General features: G+C 41.4%; 2 non-coding genes across 2 annotated transcripts; both read right to left on the reverse strand.

Annotated features, from left to right (window-relative positions):
* Window positions 1-1,952: 1,952 nt before the first annotated feature.
* Window positions 1,953-2,038, reverse strand: TRNAY-GUA (transfer RNA tyrosine (anticodon GUA)). Its single transcript is given in 2 exon segments — window positions 1,953-1,988; window positions 2,002-2,038. It is a non-coding gene; the product is annotated as a tRNA-Tyr (tRNA).
* Window positions 2,039-9,036: 6,998 nt separating this feature from the next.
* Window positions 9,037-9,122, reverse strand: TRNAY-GUA (transfer RNA tyrosine (anticodon GUA)). Its single transcript is given in 2 exon segments — window positions 9,037-9,072; window positions 9,086-9,122. It is a non-coding gene; the product is annotated as a tRNA-Tyr (tRNA).
* Window positions 9,123-17,079: the final 7,957 nt, after the last annotated feature.

The raw sequence follows: 17,079 nt of genomic DNA on the forward strand, positions 1-17,079 counted from the left end.
TGCATTTGGCAAATGTCCTTCGAGCCGGATTTGAACCAGCGACCTAAGGATGCCTGTTTTACCACTAAAGTCCTCCGCTCTACCAACTGAGCTATTGAAGGCTTGGCAAATCGTTCTCTAGCAAACTCAATACGAGCTTCCACTTCAACCGTCGACTTGTAAACATCTCTTGCAATTCGTGCAAAATACTACAAATTTGGCTTGTGACGTTCCCGAATTGAGTAAAAGCACATCAGTTCCCAATTAAAAAAATGACCCCCTCCGCAGTCTCCCGCATCTTACTGACCACCATACTAAGGGGGAAAAGTTGAAAGGCGGCTCCTCATAGGCCATCTCCTCAGAGTATTCAGCCGTGTTGGGCCTTGACAATATTTTAATATCTTGGATGGTGTATAGTGTTCTCTCATTTCCCTTGAGAAATCAAGATTGTCAAGGGGATTCTGCTGTTCTGCCAGTTCATAGCAAGAGATGGGGATCCAAAACACCTCACATGAAACCAATGAAGATTCGTGTTGGACAGAAACATAACGTGGCCACAGCCTCAAAGCAACAGGCATCTATTTTCAGTGATGAAATATAATATAATTATAAATTGTCTGTTATTTTACTTTCCAAGTATTTTACTTTCCAAATATTCAATAAAATTTGCATTTGGCAAAAGTCCTTCGAGCGGGATTTGAACCAGCAACCTAAGTATGCCTGTTGTACCACTACAGTGCTCCGCTCTACCAACTGAGCTATCGAAGGCTTGGCAAATCATTCTCTAGCAAACTCAATACGAGCTTCCACTTCAACCGTCGACTTGTAAACATCTCTTGCAATTCGTGCAAAATACTACAAATTTGGCTTGTGAGGTTCCCGAATTGAGTAAAAGCACATCAGTTCCCAATTAAAAAAATGACCCCCTCCGCAGTCTCCCGCATGTTACTGACCACCATACTAAGGGGGAAAAGTTGAAAGGCGGCACCTCACAGGCCATCTCCTCAGAGTATTCAGCCGCGTTGGGCCTTGACAATATTTTAATATCTTGGATGGTGTATAGTGTTCTCTCATTTTCCTTGAGAAATCAAGATTGTCAAGGGGATTCTGCTGTTTTGTCAGTTCATAGCAAGAGATGGGGATCCAAAATACCTCACAGGAAGCCAACGAAGATTGGTGTCGGACAGAAAAATAACGTGGCCCAGCCTCAAAGCAAAAGGCATCTATTTTCAGTGATGAAATATAATATAATTATAAATTGTCTGTTATTTTACTTTCCAAGTATTTTACTTTCCAAGTATTCAATAAAATGTGCATTTGGCAAATGTCCTTCGAGCCGGATTTGAACCAGCGACCTAAGGATGCCTGTTTTACCACTAAAGTCCTCCGTTCTACCAACTGAGCTATTGAAGGCTTGGCAAATCATTCTCTAGCAAACTCAATACGAGCTTCCACTTCAACCGTCGACTTGTAAACATCTCTTGCAATTCGTGCAAAATACTACAAATTTGGCTTGTGACGTTCCCGAATTGAGTAAAAGCACATCAGGTCCCAATTAAAAAAATGACCCCCTCCGCAGTCTCCCGCATGTTAATGACCACCATACTAAGGGGGAAAAGTTGAAAGGCGGCGCCTCACAGGCCATCTCCTCAGAGTATTCAGCCGTGTTGGGCCTTGACAATATTTTAATATCTTGGATGGTGTATAGTGTTCTCTCATTTCCCTTGAGAAATCAAGATTGTCAAGGGGATTCTGCTGTTTTGCCAGTTCATAGCAAGAGATGGGGATCCAAAACACCTGACAGGAAACCAATGAAGATTTGTGTTGGACAGAAAAATAACGTGGCCACAGCCTCAAAGCAAAAGGCATCTATTTTCAGTGATGAAATATAATATAATTATAAATTGTCTGTTATTTTACTTTCCAAGTATTTTACTTTCCAAGTATTCAATAAAATGTGCATTTGGCAAAAGTCCTTTGAGCCGGATTTGAACCAGCGACCTAAGGATGCCTGTTTTACCATTACAGTCCTCCGCTCTACCAACTGAGCTATCAAAGGCTTGGCAAATCGTTCTCTAGCAAACTCAATACGAGCTTCCACTTCAACCGTCGACTTGTAAACATCTCTTGCAATTCGTGCAAAATACTACAAATTTGGCTTGTGAGGTTCCCGAATTGATTAAAAGCACATCAGTTCCCAATTTAAAAAATGACCCCCTCCGCAGTCTCCCCCATGTTACTGACCACCATACTAAGGAGGAAAAGTTGAAAGGCGGCACCTCACAGGCCATCTCCTCAGAGTATACAGCCGTGTTGGGCCTTGACAATATTTTAATATCTTGGATGGTGTATAGTGTTCTCTCATTTCCCTTGAGAAATCAAGATTGTCAAGGGGATTCTGCTGTTCTGCCAGTTCATAGCAAGAGATGGGGATCCAAAACACCTCACAGGAAACCAATGAAGATTGGTGTTGGACAGAAACAAAACGTGGCGACAGCCTCAAAGCAAAAGGCATCTATTTTCAGTGATGAAATATAATATAATTATAAATTGTCTGTTATTTTATTTTCCAAGCATTTTACTTTCCAAGTATTCAATAAAATTTGCATTTGGCAAAAGTCCTTCAACCTGGATTTGAACCAGCGACCTAAGGATGCCTGTTTTACCACTACAGTCCTCCGTTCTACCAACTGAGCTATCGAAGGCTTGGCAAACCGTTCTCTAGCAAGCTCAATTCGAGCTTCCACTTCAACCGTCGACATGCAAACATCTCTTGCAATTCGTAAAAAATACTACAAATTTGGCTTGTGAGGTTCCCGAATTGAGAAAAGCACATCAGTTCCCAATTAAAAAAATGACCGCCTCCGCAGTCTCCCGCATGTTACTGACCACCATACTAAGGAGGAAAAGTTGAAAGGCGGCACCTCACAAGCCATCTCCTCAGAGTATTTAGCCGCGTTGGGCCTTGACAATATTTTAATATCTTGGATGGTGTATAGTGTTCTCTCATTTTCCTTGAGAAATCAAGATTGTCAAGGGGATTATGCTGTTTTGCCAGTTCATAGCAAGAGATGGGGATCCAAAACACCTCACAGGAAACCAAAGAAGATTGGTGTTGGACAGAAAAATAATGTGGCCACAGCCTCAAAGCAAAAGGCATCTATTTTCAGTGATGAAATATAATATAATTATAAATTGTCTGTTATGTTATTTTCCAAGTATTTTACTTTCCAAGTATTCAATAAAATTTGCATTTGGCAAAAGTCCTTCGAGCCGGGTTTGAACCAGCGACCTAAGGATGCCTGTTTTACCACTACAGTCCTCCCCTCTACCAACTGAGCTATCGAAGGCTTGGCAAACCGTTCTCTAGCAAGCTCAATTCGAGCTTCCACTTCAACCGTCGACATGCAAACATCTCTTGCAATTCGTACAAAATACTACAAATTTGGCTTGTGAGGTTCCCGAATTGAGAAAAGCACATCAGTTCCCAATTAAAAAAATGACCGCCTCCGCAGTCTCCCGCATGTTACTGACCACCATACTAAGGAGGAAAAGTTGAAAGGCGGCGCCTCACAGGCCATCTCCTCAGAGTATTCATCAGTGTTCGGCCTTGACAATATTTTAATATCTTGGATGGTGTATGGTGTTCTCCCATTTCCCTTGAGAAATCAAGATTGTCAAGGGGATTCTGCTGTTTTGTCAGTTCATAGCAAGAGATGGGGATCCAAAACACCTCACAGGAAACCAACGAAGATTGGTGTCGGACAGAAAAATAACGTGACCACAGCCTCAAAGCAAAAGGCATCTATTTTCAGTGATGAAATATAATATAATTATAAATTGTCTGTTATTTTACTTTCCAAGTATTTTACTTTCCAAGTATTCAATAAAATGTGCATTTGGCAAAAGTCCTTTGAGCCCGATTTGAACCAGCGACCTAAGGATGCCAGTTTTACCATTACAGTCCTCCGCTCTACCAACTGAGCTATCGAAGGCTTGGCAAACCGTTCTCTAGCAAGCTCAATTCGAGCTTCCACTTCAACCGTCGACATGCAAACATCTCTTGCAATTCGTACAAAATACTACAAATTTGGCTTGTGAGGTTCCCGAATTGAGAAAAGCACATCAGTTCCCAATTAAAAAAATGACCGCCTCCGCAGTCTCCCGCATGTTACTGACCACCATACTAAGGAGGAAAAGTTGAAAGGCGGCGCCTCACAGGCCATCTCCTCAGAGTATTCATCAGTGTTCGGCCTTGACAATATTTTAATATCTTGGATGGTGTATGGTGTTCTCCCATTTCCCTTGAGAAATCAAGATTGTCAAGGGGATTCTGCTGTTTTGTCAGTTCATAGCAAGAGATGGGGATCCAAAACACCTCACAGGAAACCAACGAAGATTGGTGTCGGACAGAAAAATAACGTGGCCACAGCCTCAAAGCAAAAGGCATCTATTTTCAGTGATGAAATATAATATAATTATAAATTGTCTGTTATTTTACTTTCCAAGTATTTTACTTTCCAAGTATTCAATAAAATGTGCATTTGGCAAAAGTCCTTTGAGCCGGATTTGAACCAGTGACCTAAGGATGCCTGTCCGCTCTACCAACTGAGCTATCGAAGGCTTGGCAAATCAACTCTAGCAAACTCAATACGAGCTTCCACTTCAACCGTCGACTTGTAAACATCTCTTGCAATTCGTGCAAAATACTACAAATTTGGCTTGTGAGGTTCCCGAATTGAGTAAAAGCACATCAGTTCCCAATTAAAAAAATGACCCCCTCCGCAGTCTCCCGCATTTTAATGACCACCATACTAAGGGGGAAAAGTTGAAAGGCGGCGCCTCACAGGCCATTTCCTCAGAGTATTCAGCCGTGTTGGGCCTTGACAATATTTTAATATCTTGGATGGTGTATAGTGTTCTCTCATTTCCCTTGAGAAATCAAGATTGTCAAGGGGATTCTGCTGTTTTGCCAGTTCATAGCAAGAGATGGGGATCCAAAACACCTGACAGGAAACCAATGAAGATTCGTGTTGGACAGAAAAATAACGTGGCCACAGCCTCAAAGCAAAAGGCATCTATTTTCAGTAATGAAATATAATATAATTATAAATTGTCTGTTATTTTACTTTCCAAGTATTTTACTTTCCAAGTATTCAATAAAATGTGCATTTGGCAAAAGTCCTTTGAGCCAGATTTGAACCAGCGACCTAAGGATGCCTGTTTTACCATTACAGTCCTCCGCTCTACCAACTGAGCTATCGAAGGCTTGGCAAATCAACTCTAGCAAACTCAATACGAGCTTCCACTTCAACCGTCGACTTGTAAACATCTCTTGCAATTCGTGCAAAATACTACAAATTTGGCTTGTGAGGTTCCCGAATTGAGTAAAAGCACATCAGTTCCCAATTAAAAAAATGACCCCCTCCGCAGTCTCCCGCATGTTACTGACCACCATACTAAGGGGGAAAAGTTGAAAGGCGGCGCCTCACAGGCCATCTCCTCAGAGTATTCAGCCGTGTTGGGCCTTGACAATATTTTAATATCTTGGATGGTGTATAGTGTTCTCTCATTTCCCTTGAGAAATCAAGATTGTCAAGGGGATTCTGCTGTTCTGCCAGTTCATAGCAAGAGATGGGGATCCAAAACACCTCACATGAAACCAATGAAGATTCGTGTTGGACAGAAAAATAACGTGGCCACAGCCTCAAAGCAAAAGGCATCTATTTTCAGTGATGAAATATAATATAATTATAAATTGTCTGTTATTTTACTTTCCAAGTATTTTACTTTCCAAGTATTCAATAAAATGTGCATTTGGCAAATGTCCTTCGAGCCGGATTTGAACCAGCGACCTAAGGATGCCTGTTTTACCACTAAAGTCCTCCGCTCTACCAACTGAGCTATTGAAGGCTTGGCAAATCGTTCTCTAGCAAACTCAATACGAGCTTCCACTTCAACCGTCGACTTGTAAACATCTCTTGCAATTCGTGCAAAATACTACAAATTTGGCTTGTGACGTTCCCGAATTGAGTAAAAGCACATCAGTTCCCAATTAAAAAAATGACCCCCTCCGCAGTCTCCCGCATCTTACTGACCACCATACTAAGGGGGAAAAGTTGAAAGGCGGCTCCTCATAGGCCATCTCCTCAGAGTATTCAGCCGTGTTGGGCCTTGACAATATTTTAATATCTTGGATGGTGTATAGTGTTCTCTCATTTCCCTTGAGAAATCAAGATTGTCAAGGGGATTCTGCTGTTCTGCCAGTTCATAGCAAGAGATGGGGATCCAAAACACCTCACATGAAACCAATGAAGATTCGTGTTGGACAGAAACATAACTTGGCCACAGCCTCAAAGCAACAGGCATCTATTTTCAGTGATGAAATATAATATAATTATAAATTGTCTGTTATTTTACTTTCCAAGTATTTTACTTTCCAAATATTCAATAAAATGTGCATTTGGCAAAAGTCCTTCGAGCGGGATTTGAACCAGCAACCTAAGGATGCCTGTTGTACCACTACAGTGCTCCACTCTACCAACTGAGCTATCGAAGGCTTGGCAAATCATTCTCTAGCAAACTCAATACGAGCTTCCACTTCAACCGTCGACTTGTAAACATCTCTTGCAATTCGTGCAAAATACTACAAATTTGGCTTGTGAGGTTCCCGAATTGAGTAAAAGCACATCAGTTCCCAATTAAAAAAATGACCCCCTCCGCAGTCTCCCGCATGTTACTGACCACCATACTAAGGGGGAAAAGTTGAAAGGCGGCGCCTCACAGGCCATCTCCTCAGAGTATTCAGCCGTGTTGGGCCTTGACAATATTTTAATATCTTGGATGGTGTATAGTGTTCTCTCATTTCCCTTGAGAAATCAAGATTGTCAAGGGGATTCTGCTGTTCTGCCAGTTCATAGCAAGAGATGGGGATCCAAAACACCTCACATGAAACCAATGAAGATTCGTGTTGGACAGAAAAATAACGTGGCTACAGCCTCAAAGCAAAAGGCATCTATTTTCAGTGATGAAATATAATATAATTATAAATTGTCTGTTATTTTACTTTCCAAGTATTTTACTTTCCAAGTATTCAATAAAATGTGCATTTGGCAAATGTCCTTCGAGCCGGATTTGAACCAGCGACCTAAGGATGCCTGTTTTACCACTAAAGTCCTCCGCTCTACCAACTGAGCTATTGAAGGCTTGGCAAATCGTTCTCTAGCAAACTCAATACGAGCTTCTACTTCAACCGTCGACTTGTAAACATCTCTTGCAATTCGTGCAAAATACTACAAATTTGGCTTGTGACGTTCCCGAATTGAGTAAAAGCACATCAGTTCCCAATTAAAAAAATGACCCCCTCCGCAGTCTCCCGCATCTTACTGACCACCATACTAAGGGGGAAAAGTTGAAAGGCGGCTCCTCATAGGCCATCTCCTCAGAGTATTCAGCCGTGTTGGGCCTTGACAATATTTTAATATCTTGGATGGTGTATAGTGTTCTCTCATTTCCCTTGAGAAATCAAGATTGTCAAGGGGATTCTGCTGTTCTGCCAGTTCATAGCAAGAGATGGGGATCCAAAACACCTCACATGAAACCAATGAAGATTCGTGTTGGACAGAAACATAACGTGGCCACAGCCTCAAAGCAACAGGCATCTATTTTCAGTGATGAAATATAATATAATTATAAATTGTCTGTTATTTTACTTTCCAAGTATTTTACTTTCCAAATATTCAATAAAATTTGCATTTGGCAAAAGTCCTTCGAGCGGGATTTGAACCAGCAACCTAAGGATGCCTGTTGTACCACTACAGTGCTCCGCTCTACCAACTGAGCTATCGAAGGCTTGGCAAATCATTCTCTAGCAAACTCAATACGAGCTTCCACTTCAACCGTCGACTTGTAAACATCTCTTGCAATTCGTGCAAAATACTACAAATTTGGCTTGTGAGGTTCCCAAATTGAGTAAAAGCACATCAGTTCCCAATTAAAAAAATGACCCCCTCCGCAGTCTCCCGCATGTTACTGACCACCATACTAAGGGGGAAAAGTTGAAAGGCGGCACCTCACAGGCCATCTCCTCAGAGTATTCAGCCGCGTTGGGCCTTGACAATATTTTAATATCTTGGATGGTGTATAGTGTTCTCTCATTTTCCTTGAGAAATCAAGATTGTCAAGGGGATTCTGCTGTTTTGTCAGTTCATAGCAAGAGATGGGGATCCAAAATACCTCACAGGAAGCCAACGAAGATTGGTGTCGGACAGAAAAATAACGTGGCCACAGCCTCAAAGCAAAAGGCATCTATTTTCAGTGATGAAATATAATATAATTATAAATTGTCTGTTATTTTACTTTCCAAGTATTTTACTTTCCAAGTATTCAATAAAATGTGCATTTGGCAAATGTCCTTCGAGCCGGATTTGAACCAGCGACCTAAGGATGCCTGTTTTACCACTAAAGTCCTCCGCTCTACCAACTGAGCTATTGAAGGCTTGGCAAATCGTTCTCTAGCAAACTCAATACGAGCTTCCACTTCAACCGTCGACTTGTAAACATCTCTTGCAATTCGTGCAAAATACTACAAATTTGGCTTGTGACGTTCCCGAATTGAGTAAAAGCACATCAGTTCCCAATTAAAAAAATGACCCCCTCCGCAGTCTCCCGCATGTTACTGACCACCATACTAAGGGGGAAAAGTTGAAAGGCGGCTCCTCACAGGCCATCTCCTCAGAGTATTCAGCCGTGTTGGGCCTTGACAATATTTTAATATCTTGGATGGTGTATACTGTTCTCTCATTTCCCTTGAGAAATCAAGATTGTCAAGGGGATTCTGCTGTTTTGCCAGTTCATAGCAAGAGATGGGGATCCGAATCACCTCACAGGAAACCAATGAAGATTGGTGTTGGACAGAAACATAACGTGGCCACAGCCTCAAAGCAAAAGGCATCTATTTTCAGTGATGAAATATAATATAATTATAAATTGTCTGTTATTTTATTTTCCAAGTATTTTACTTTCCAAGTATTCAATAAAATTTGCATTTGGCAAAAGTCCTTCAAGCCGGATTTGAACCAGCGACCTAAGGATGCCTGTATTACCACTACAGTCCTCAGCTCTACCAACTGAGCTATCGAAGGCTTGGCAAATCATTCTCTAGCAAACTCAATACGAGCTTCCACTTCAACCGTCGACTTGTAAACATCTCTTGCAATTCGTGCAAAATACTACAAATTTGGCTTGTGAGGTTCCCGAATTGAGTAAAAGCACATCAGTTCCCAATTAAAAAAATGACCCCCTCCGCAGTCTCCCGCATGTTAATGACCACCATACTAAGGGGGAAAAGTTGAAAGGCGGCGCCTCACAGGCCATCTCCTCAGAGTATTCAGCCGTGTTGGGCCTTGACAATATTTTAATATCTTGGATGGTGTATAGTGTTCTCTCATTTCCCTTGAGAAATCAAGATTGTCAAGGGGATTCTGCTGTTTTGCCAGTTCATAGCAAGAGATGGGGATCCAAAACACCTGACAGGAAACCAATGAAGATTCGTGTTGGACAGAAAAATAACGTGGCCACAGCCTCAAAGCAAAAGGCATCTATTTTCAGTGATGAAATATAATATAATTATAAATTGTCTGTTATTTTACTTTCCAAGTATTTTACTTTCCAAGTATTCAATAAAATGTGCATTTGGCAAAAGTCCTTTGAGCCGGATTTGAGCCAGCGACCTAAGGATGCCTGTTTTACCATTACAGTCCTCCGCTCTACCAACTGAGCTATCAAAGGCTTGGCAAATCATTCTCTAGCAAACTCAATACGAGCTTCCACTTCAACCGTCGACTTGTAAACATCTCTTGCAATTCGTGCAAAATACTACAAATTTGGCTTGTGAGGTTCCCGAATTGAGTAAAAGCACATCAGTTCCCAATTTAAAAAATGACCCCCTCCGCAGTCTCCCGCATGTTACTGACCACCATACTAAGGAGGAAAAGTTGAAAGGCGGCACCTCACAGGCCATCTCCTCAGAGTATTCAGCCGTGTTGGGCCTTGACAATATTTTAATATCTTGGATGGTGTATAGTGTTCTCTCATTTCCCTTGAGAAATCAAGATTGTCAAGGGGATTCTGCTGTTCTGCCAGTTCATAGCAAGAGATGGGGATCCAAAACACCTCACAGGAAACCAATGAAGATTGGTGTTGGACAGAAACATAACGTGGCGACAGCCTCAAAGCAAAAGGCATCTATTTTCAGTGATGAAATATAATATAATTATAAATTGTCTGTTATTTTATTTTCCAAGCATTTTACTTTCCAAGTATTCAATAAAATTTGCATTTGGCAAAAGTCCTTCAATCAGAATTTGAACCAGCGACCTAAGGATGCCTGTTTTACCACTACAGTCCTCCGTTCTACCAACTGAGCTATCGAAGGCTTGGCAAACCGTTCTCTAGCAAGCTCAATTCGAGCTTCCACTTCAACCGTCGACATGCAAACATCTCTTGCAATTCGTACAAAATACTACAAATTTGGCTTGTGAGGTTCCTGAATTGAGAAAAGCACATCAGTTCCCAATTAAAAAAATGACCGCCTCCGCAGTCTCCCGCATGTTACTGACCACCATACTAAGGAGGAAAAGTTGAAAGGCGGAACCTCACAAGCCATCTCCTCAGAGTATTTAGCCGCGTTGGGCCTTGACAATATTTTAATATCTTGGATGGTGTATAGTGTTCTCTCATTTTCCTTGAGAAATCAAGATTGTCAAGGGGATTATGCTGTTTTGCCAGTTCATAGCAAGAGATGGGGATCCAAAACACCTCACAGGAAACCAAAGAAGATTGGTGTTGGACAGAAAAATAATGTGGCCACAGCCTCAAAGCAAAAGGCATCTATTTTCAGTGATGAAATATAATATAATTATAAATTGTCTGTTATGTTATTTTCCAAGTATTTTACTTTCCAAGTATTCAATAAAATTTGCATTTGGCAAAAGTCCTTCGAGCCGGGTTTGAACCAGCGACCTAAGGATGCCTGTTTTACCATTACAGTCCTCCCCTCTACCAACTGAGCTATCGAAGGCTTGGCAAACCGTTCTCTAGCAAGCTCAATTCGAGCTTCCACTTCAACCGTCGACATGCAAACATCTCTTGCAATTCGTACAAAATACTACAAATTTGGCTTGTGAGGTTCCCGAATTGAGAAAAGCACATCAGTTCCCAATTAAAAAAATGACCGCCTCCGCAGTCTCCCGCATGTTACTGACCACCATACTAAGGAGGAAAAGTTGAAAGGCGGCGCCTCACAGGCCATCTCCTCAGAGTATTCATCAGTGTTCGGCCTTGACAATATTTTAATATCTTGGATGGTGTATGGTGTTCTCCCATTTCCCTTGAGAAATCAAGATTGTCAAGGGGATTCTGCTGTTTTGTCAGTTCATAGCAAGAGATGGGGATCCAAAACACCTCACAGGAAACCAACGAAGATTGGTGTCGGACAGAAAAATAACGTGACCACAGCCTCAAAGCAAAAGGCATCTATTTTCAGTGATGAAATATAATATAATTATAAATTGTCTGTTATTTTACTTTCCAAGTATTTTACTTTCCAAGTATTCAATAAAATGTGCATTTGGCAAAAGTCCTTTGAGCCCGATTTGAACCAGCGACCTAAGGATGCCAGTTTTACCATTACAGTCCTCCGCTCTACCAACTGAGCTATCGAAGGCTTGGCAAACCGTTCTCTAGCAAGCTCAATTCGAGCTTCCACTTCAACCGTCGACATGCAAACATCTCTTGCAATTCGTACAAAATACTACAAATTTGGCTTGTGAGGTTCCCGAATTGAGAAAAGCACATCAGTTCCCAATTAAAAAAATGACCGCCTCCGCAGTCTCCCGCATGTTACTGACCACCATACTAAGGAGGAAAAGTTGAAAGGCGGCGCCTCACAGGCCATCTCCTCAGAGTATTCATCAGTGTTCGGCCTTGACAATATTTTAATATCTTGGATGGTGTATGGTGTTCTCCCATTTCCCTTGAGAAATCAAGATTGTCAAGGGGATTCTGCTGTTTTGTCAGTTCATAGCAAGAGATGGGGATCCAAAACACCTCACAGGAAACCAACGAAGATTGGTGTCGGACAGAAAAATAACGTGGCCACAGCCTCAAAGCAAAAGGCATCTATTTTCAGTGATGAAATATAATATAATTATAAATTGTCTGTTATTTTACTTTCCAAGTATTTTACTTTCCAAGTATTCAATAAAATGTGCATTTGGCAAAAGTCCTTTGAGCCGGATTTGAACCAGTGACCTAAGGATGCCTGTCCGCTCTACCAACTGAGCTATCGAAGGCTTGGCAAATCAACTCTAGCAAACTCAATACGAGCTTCCACTTCAACCGTGGACTTGTAAACATCTCTTGCAATTCGTGCAAAATACTACAAATTTGGCTTGTGAGGTTCCCGAATTGAGTAAAAGCACATCAGTTCCCAATTAAAAAAATTACCCCCTCCGCAGTCTCCCGCATGTTACTGACCACCATACTAAGGGGGAAAAGTTGAAAGGCGGCACCTCACAGGCCATCTCCTCAGAGTATTCAGCCGCGTTGGGCCTTGACAATATTTTAATATCTTGGATGGTGTATAGTGTTCTCTCATTTCCCTTGAGAAATCAAGATTGTCAAGGGGATTCTGCTGTTTTGCCAGTTCATAGCAAGAGATGGGGATCCAAAATACCTCACAGGAAACCAATGAAGATTGGTGTTGAACAGAAATATAACGTGGCCACAGCCTCAAAGCAAAAGGCATCTATTTTCAGTGATGAAATATAATATAATTATAAATTGTCTGTTATTTTATTTTCCAAGTATTTTACTTTCCAAGTATTCAATAAAATTTGCATTTGGCAAAAGTCCTTCAATCCGGATTTCAACCAGCGACCTAAGGATGCCTGTTTTACCCTACAGTCCTCCGCTCTACCAACTGAGCTATCGAAGGCTTGGCAAATCAGTCTCTAGCAAGCTCAATACGAGCTTACACTTCAACCGTCGACTTGTAAACATCTCTTGCAATTCGTGCAAAATACTATAAATTTGGCTTGTGAGGTTCCCGAATTGAGTAAAAGCACATCAGTTCCCAATTAAAAAAATGACCCCCTCCGCAGTCTCCCGCATTTTAATGACCACCATACTAAGGGGGAAAAGTTGAAAGGCGGCGCCTCACAGGCCATTTCCTCAGAGTATTCAGCCGTGTTGGGCCTTGACAATATTTTAATATCTTGGATGGTGTATAGTGTTCTCTCATTTCCCTTGAGAAATCAAGATTGTCAAGGGGATTCTGCTGTTTTGCCAGTTCATAGCAAGAGATGGGGATCCAAAACACCTGACAGGAAACCAATGAAGATTCGTGTTGGACAGAAAAATAACGTGGCCACAGCCTCAAAGCAAAAGGCATCTATTTTCAGTAATGAAATATAATATAATTATAAATTGTCTGTTATTTTACTTTCCAAGTATTTTACTTTCCAAGTATTCAATAAAATGTGCATTTGGCAAAAGTCCTTTGAGCCAGATTTGAACCAGCGACCTAAGGATGCCTGTTTTACCATTACAGTGCTCCGCTCTACCAACTGAGCTATCGAAGGCTTGGCAAATCATTCTCTAGCAAACTCAATACGAGCTTCCACTTCAACCGTCGACTTGTAAACATCTCTTGCAATTCGTGCAAAATACTACAAATTTGGCTTGTGAGGTTCCCAAATTGAGTAAAAGCACATCAGTTCCCAATTAAAAAAATGACCCCCTCCGCAGTCTCCCGCATGTTACTGACCACCATACTAAGGGGGAAAAGTTGAAAGGCGGCACCTCACAGGCCATCTCCTCAGAGTATTCAGCCGCGTTGGGCCTTGACAATATTTTAATATCTTGGATGGTGTATAGTGTTCTCTCATTTTCCTTGAGAAATCAAGATTGTCAAGGGGATTCTGCTGTTTTGCCAGTTCATAGCAAGAGATGGGGATCCAAAACACCTGACAGGAAACCAATGAAGATTGGTGTCGGACAGAAAAATAACGTGGCCACAGCCTCAAAGCAAAAGGCATCTATTTTCAGTGATGAAATATAATATAATTATAAATTGTCTGTTATTTTACTTTCCAAGTATTTTACTTTCCAAGTATTCAATAAAATGTGCATTTGGCAAATGTCCTGACCTAAGGATGCCTGTTTTACCACTACAGTCCTCCGCTCTACCAACTGAGCTATCGAAGGCTTGGCAAATCAGTCTCTAGCAAGCTCAATACGAGCTTCCACTTCAACCGTCGACTTGTAAACATCTCTTGCAATTCGTGCAAAATACTACAAATTTGGCTTGTGAGGTTCCCGAATTGAGTAAAAGCACATCAGTTCCCAATTAAAAAAATGACCCCCTCCGCAGTCTCCCGCATGTTAATGACCACCATACTAAGGGGGAAAAGTTGAAAGGCGGCGCCTCACAGGCCATCTCCTCAGAGTATTCAGCCGTGTTGGGCCTTGACAATATTTTAATATCTTGGATGGTGTATAGTGTTCTCTTATTTCCCTTGAGAAATCAAGATTGTCAAGGGGATTCTGCTGTTTTGCCAGTTCATAGCAAGAGATGGGGATCCAAAACACCTGACAGGAAACCAATGAAGATTCGTGTTGGACAGAAAAATAACGTGGCCACAGCCTCAAAGCAAAAGGCATCTATTTTCAGTGATGAAATATAATATAATTATAAATTGTCTGTTATTTTACTTTCCAAGTATTTTACTTTCCAAGTATTCAATAAAATGTGCATTTGGCAAAAGTCCTTTGAGCCGGATTTGAACCAGCGACCTAAGGATGCCTGTTTTACCATTACAGTCCTCCGCTCTACAAACTGAGCTATCAAAGGCTTGGCAAATCATTCTCTAGCAAACTCAATACGAGCTTCCACTTCAACCGTCGACTTGTAAACATCTCTTGCAATTCGTGCAAAATACTACAAATTTGGCTTGTGAGGTTCCCGAATTGAGTAAAAGCACATCAGTTCCCAATTTAAAAAATGACCCCCTCCGCAGTCTCCCGCATGTTACTGACCACCATACTAAGGAGGAAAAGTTGAAAGGCGGCACCTCACAGGCCATCTCCTCAGAGTATTCAGCCGTGTTGGGCCTTGACAATATTTTAATATCTTGGATGGTGTATAGTGTTCTCTCATTTCCCTTGAGAAATCAAGATTGTCAAGGAGATTCTGCTGTTCTGCCAGTTCATAGCAAGAGATGGGGATCCAAAACACCTCACAGGAAACCAATGAAGATTGGTGTTGGACAGAAACATAACGTGGCGACAGCCTCAAAGCAAAAGGCATCTATTTTCAGTGATGAAATATAATATAATTATAAATTGTCTGTTATTTTATTTTCCAAGCATTTTACTTTCCAAGTATTCAATAAAATTTGCATTTGGCAAAAGTCCTTCAATCAGAATTTGAACCAGCGACCTAAGGATGCCTGTTTTACCACTACAGTCCTCCGTTCTACCAACTGAGCTATCGAAGGCTTGGCAAACCGTTCTCTAGCAAGCTCAATTCGAGCTTCCACTTCAACCGTCGACATGCAAACATCTCTTGCAATTCGTACAAAATACTACAAATTTGGCTTGTGAGGTTCCTGAATTGAGAAAAGCACATCAGTTCCCAATTAAAAAAATGACCGCCTCCGCAGTCTCCCGCATGTTACTGACCACCATACTAAGGAGGAAAAGTTGAAAGGCGGAACCTCACAAGCCATCTCCTCAGAGTATTTAGCCGCGTTGGGCCTTGACAATATTTTAATATCTTGGATGGTGTATAGTGTTCTCTCATTTTCCTTGAGAAATCAAGATTGTCAAGGGGATTATGCTGTTTTGCCAGTTCATAGCAAGAGATGGGGATCCAAAACACCTCACAGGAAACCAAAGAAGATTGGTGTTGGACAGAAAAATAATGTGGCCACAGCCTCAAAGCAAAAGGCATCTATTTTCAGTGATGAAATATAATATAATTATAAATTGTCTGTTATGTTATTTTCCAAGTATTTTACTTTCCAAGTATTCAATAAAATTTGCATTTGGCAAAAGTCCTTCGAGCCGGGTTTGAACCAGCGACCTAAGGATGCCTGTTTTACCACTACAGTCCTCCCCTCTACCAACTGAGCTATCGAAGGCTTGGCAAACCGTTCTCTAGCAAGCTCAATTCGAGCTTCCACTTCAACCGTCGACATGCAAACATCTCTTGCAATTCGTACAAAATACTACAAATTTGGCTTGTGAGGTTCCCGAATTGAGAAAAGCACATCAGTTCCCAATTAAAAAAATGACCGCCTCCGCAGTCTCCCGCATGTTACTGACCACCATACTAAGGAGGAAAAGTTGAAAGGCGGCGCCTCACAGGCCATCTCCTCAGAGTATTCATCAGTGTTCGGCCCTGACAATATTTTAATATCTTGGATGGTGTATGGTGTTCTCCCATTTCCCTTGAGAAATCAAGATTGTCAAGGGGATTCTGCTGTTTTGTCAGTTCATAGCAAGAGATGGGGATCCAAAACACCTCACAGGAAACCAACGAAGATTGGTGTCGGACAGAAAAATAACGTGACCACAGCCTCAAAGCAAAAGGCATCTATTTTCAGTGATGAAATATAATATAATTATAAATTGTCTGTTATTTTACTTTCCAAGTATTTTACTTTCCAAGTATTCAATAAAATGTGCATTTGGCAAAAGTCCTTTGAGCCCGATTTGAACCAGCGACCTAAGGATGCCAGTTTTACCATTACAGTCCTCCGCTCTACCAACTGAGCTATCGAAGGCTTGGCAAACCGTTCTCTAGCAAGCTCAATTCGAGCTTCCACTTCAACCGTCGACATGCAAACATCTCTTGCAATTCGTACAAAATACTACAAATTTGGCTTGTGAGGTTCCCGAATTGAGAAAAGCACATCAGTTCCCAATTAAAAAAATGACCGCCTCCGCAGTCTCCCGCATGTTACTGACCACCATACTAAGGAGGAAAAGTTGAAAGGCGGCGCCTCACAGGCCATCTCCTCAGAGTATTCATCA

Source organism: Ambystoma mexicanum, chromosome 1p, assembly GCF_040938575.1.
Source record: "Ambystoma mexicanum isolate Mex_15411 chromosome 1p, UKY_AmexF1_1, whole genome shotgun sequence".
Classification (NCBI taxonomy): Eukaryota; Metazoa; Chordata; class Amphibia; order Caudata; family Ambystomatidae; genus Ambystoma; species Ambystoma mexicanum.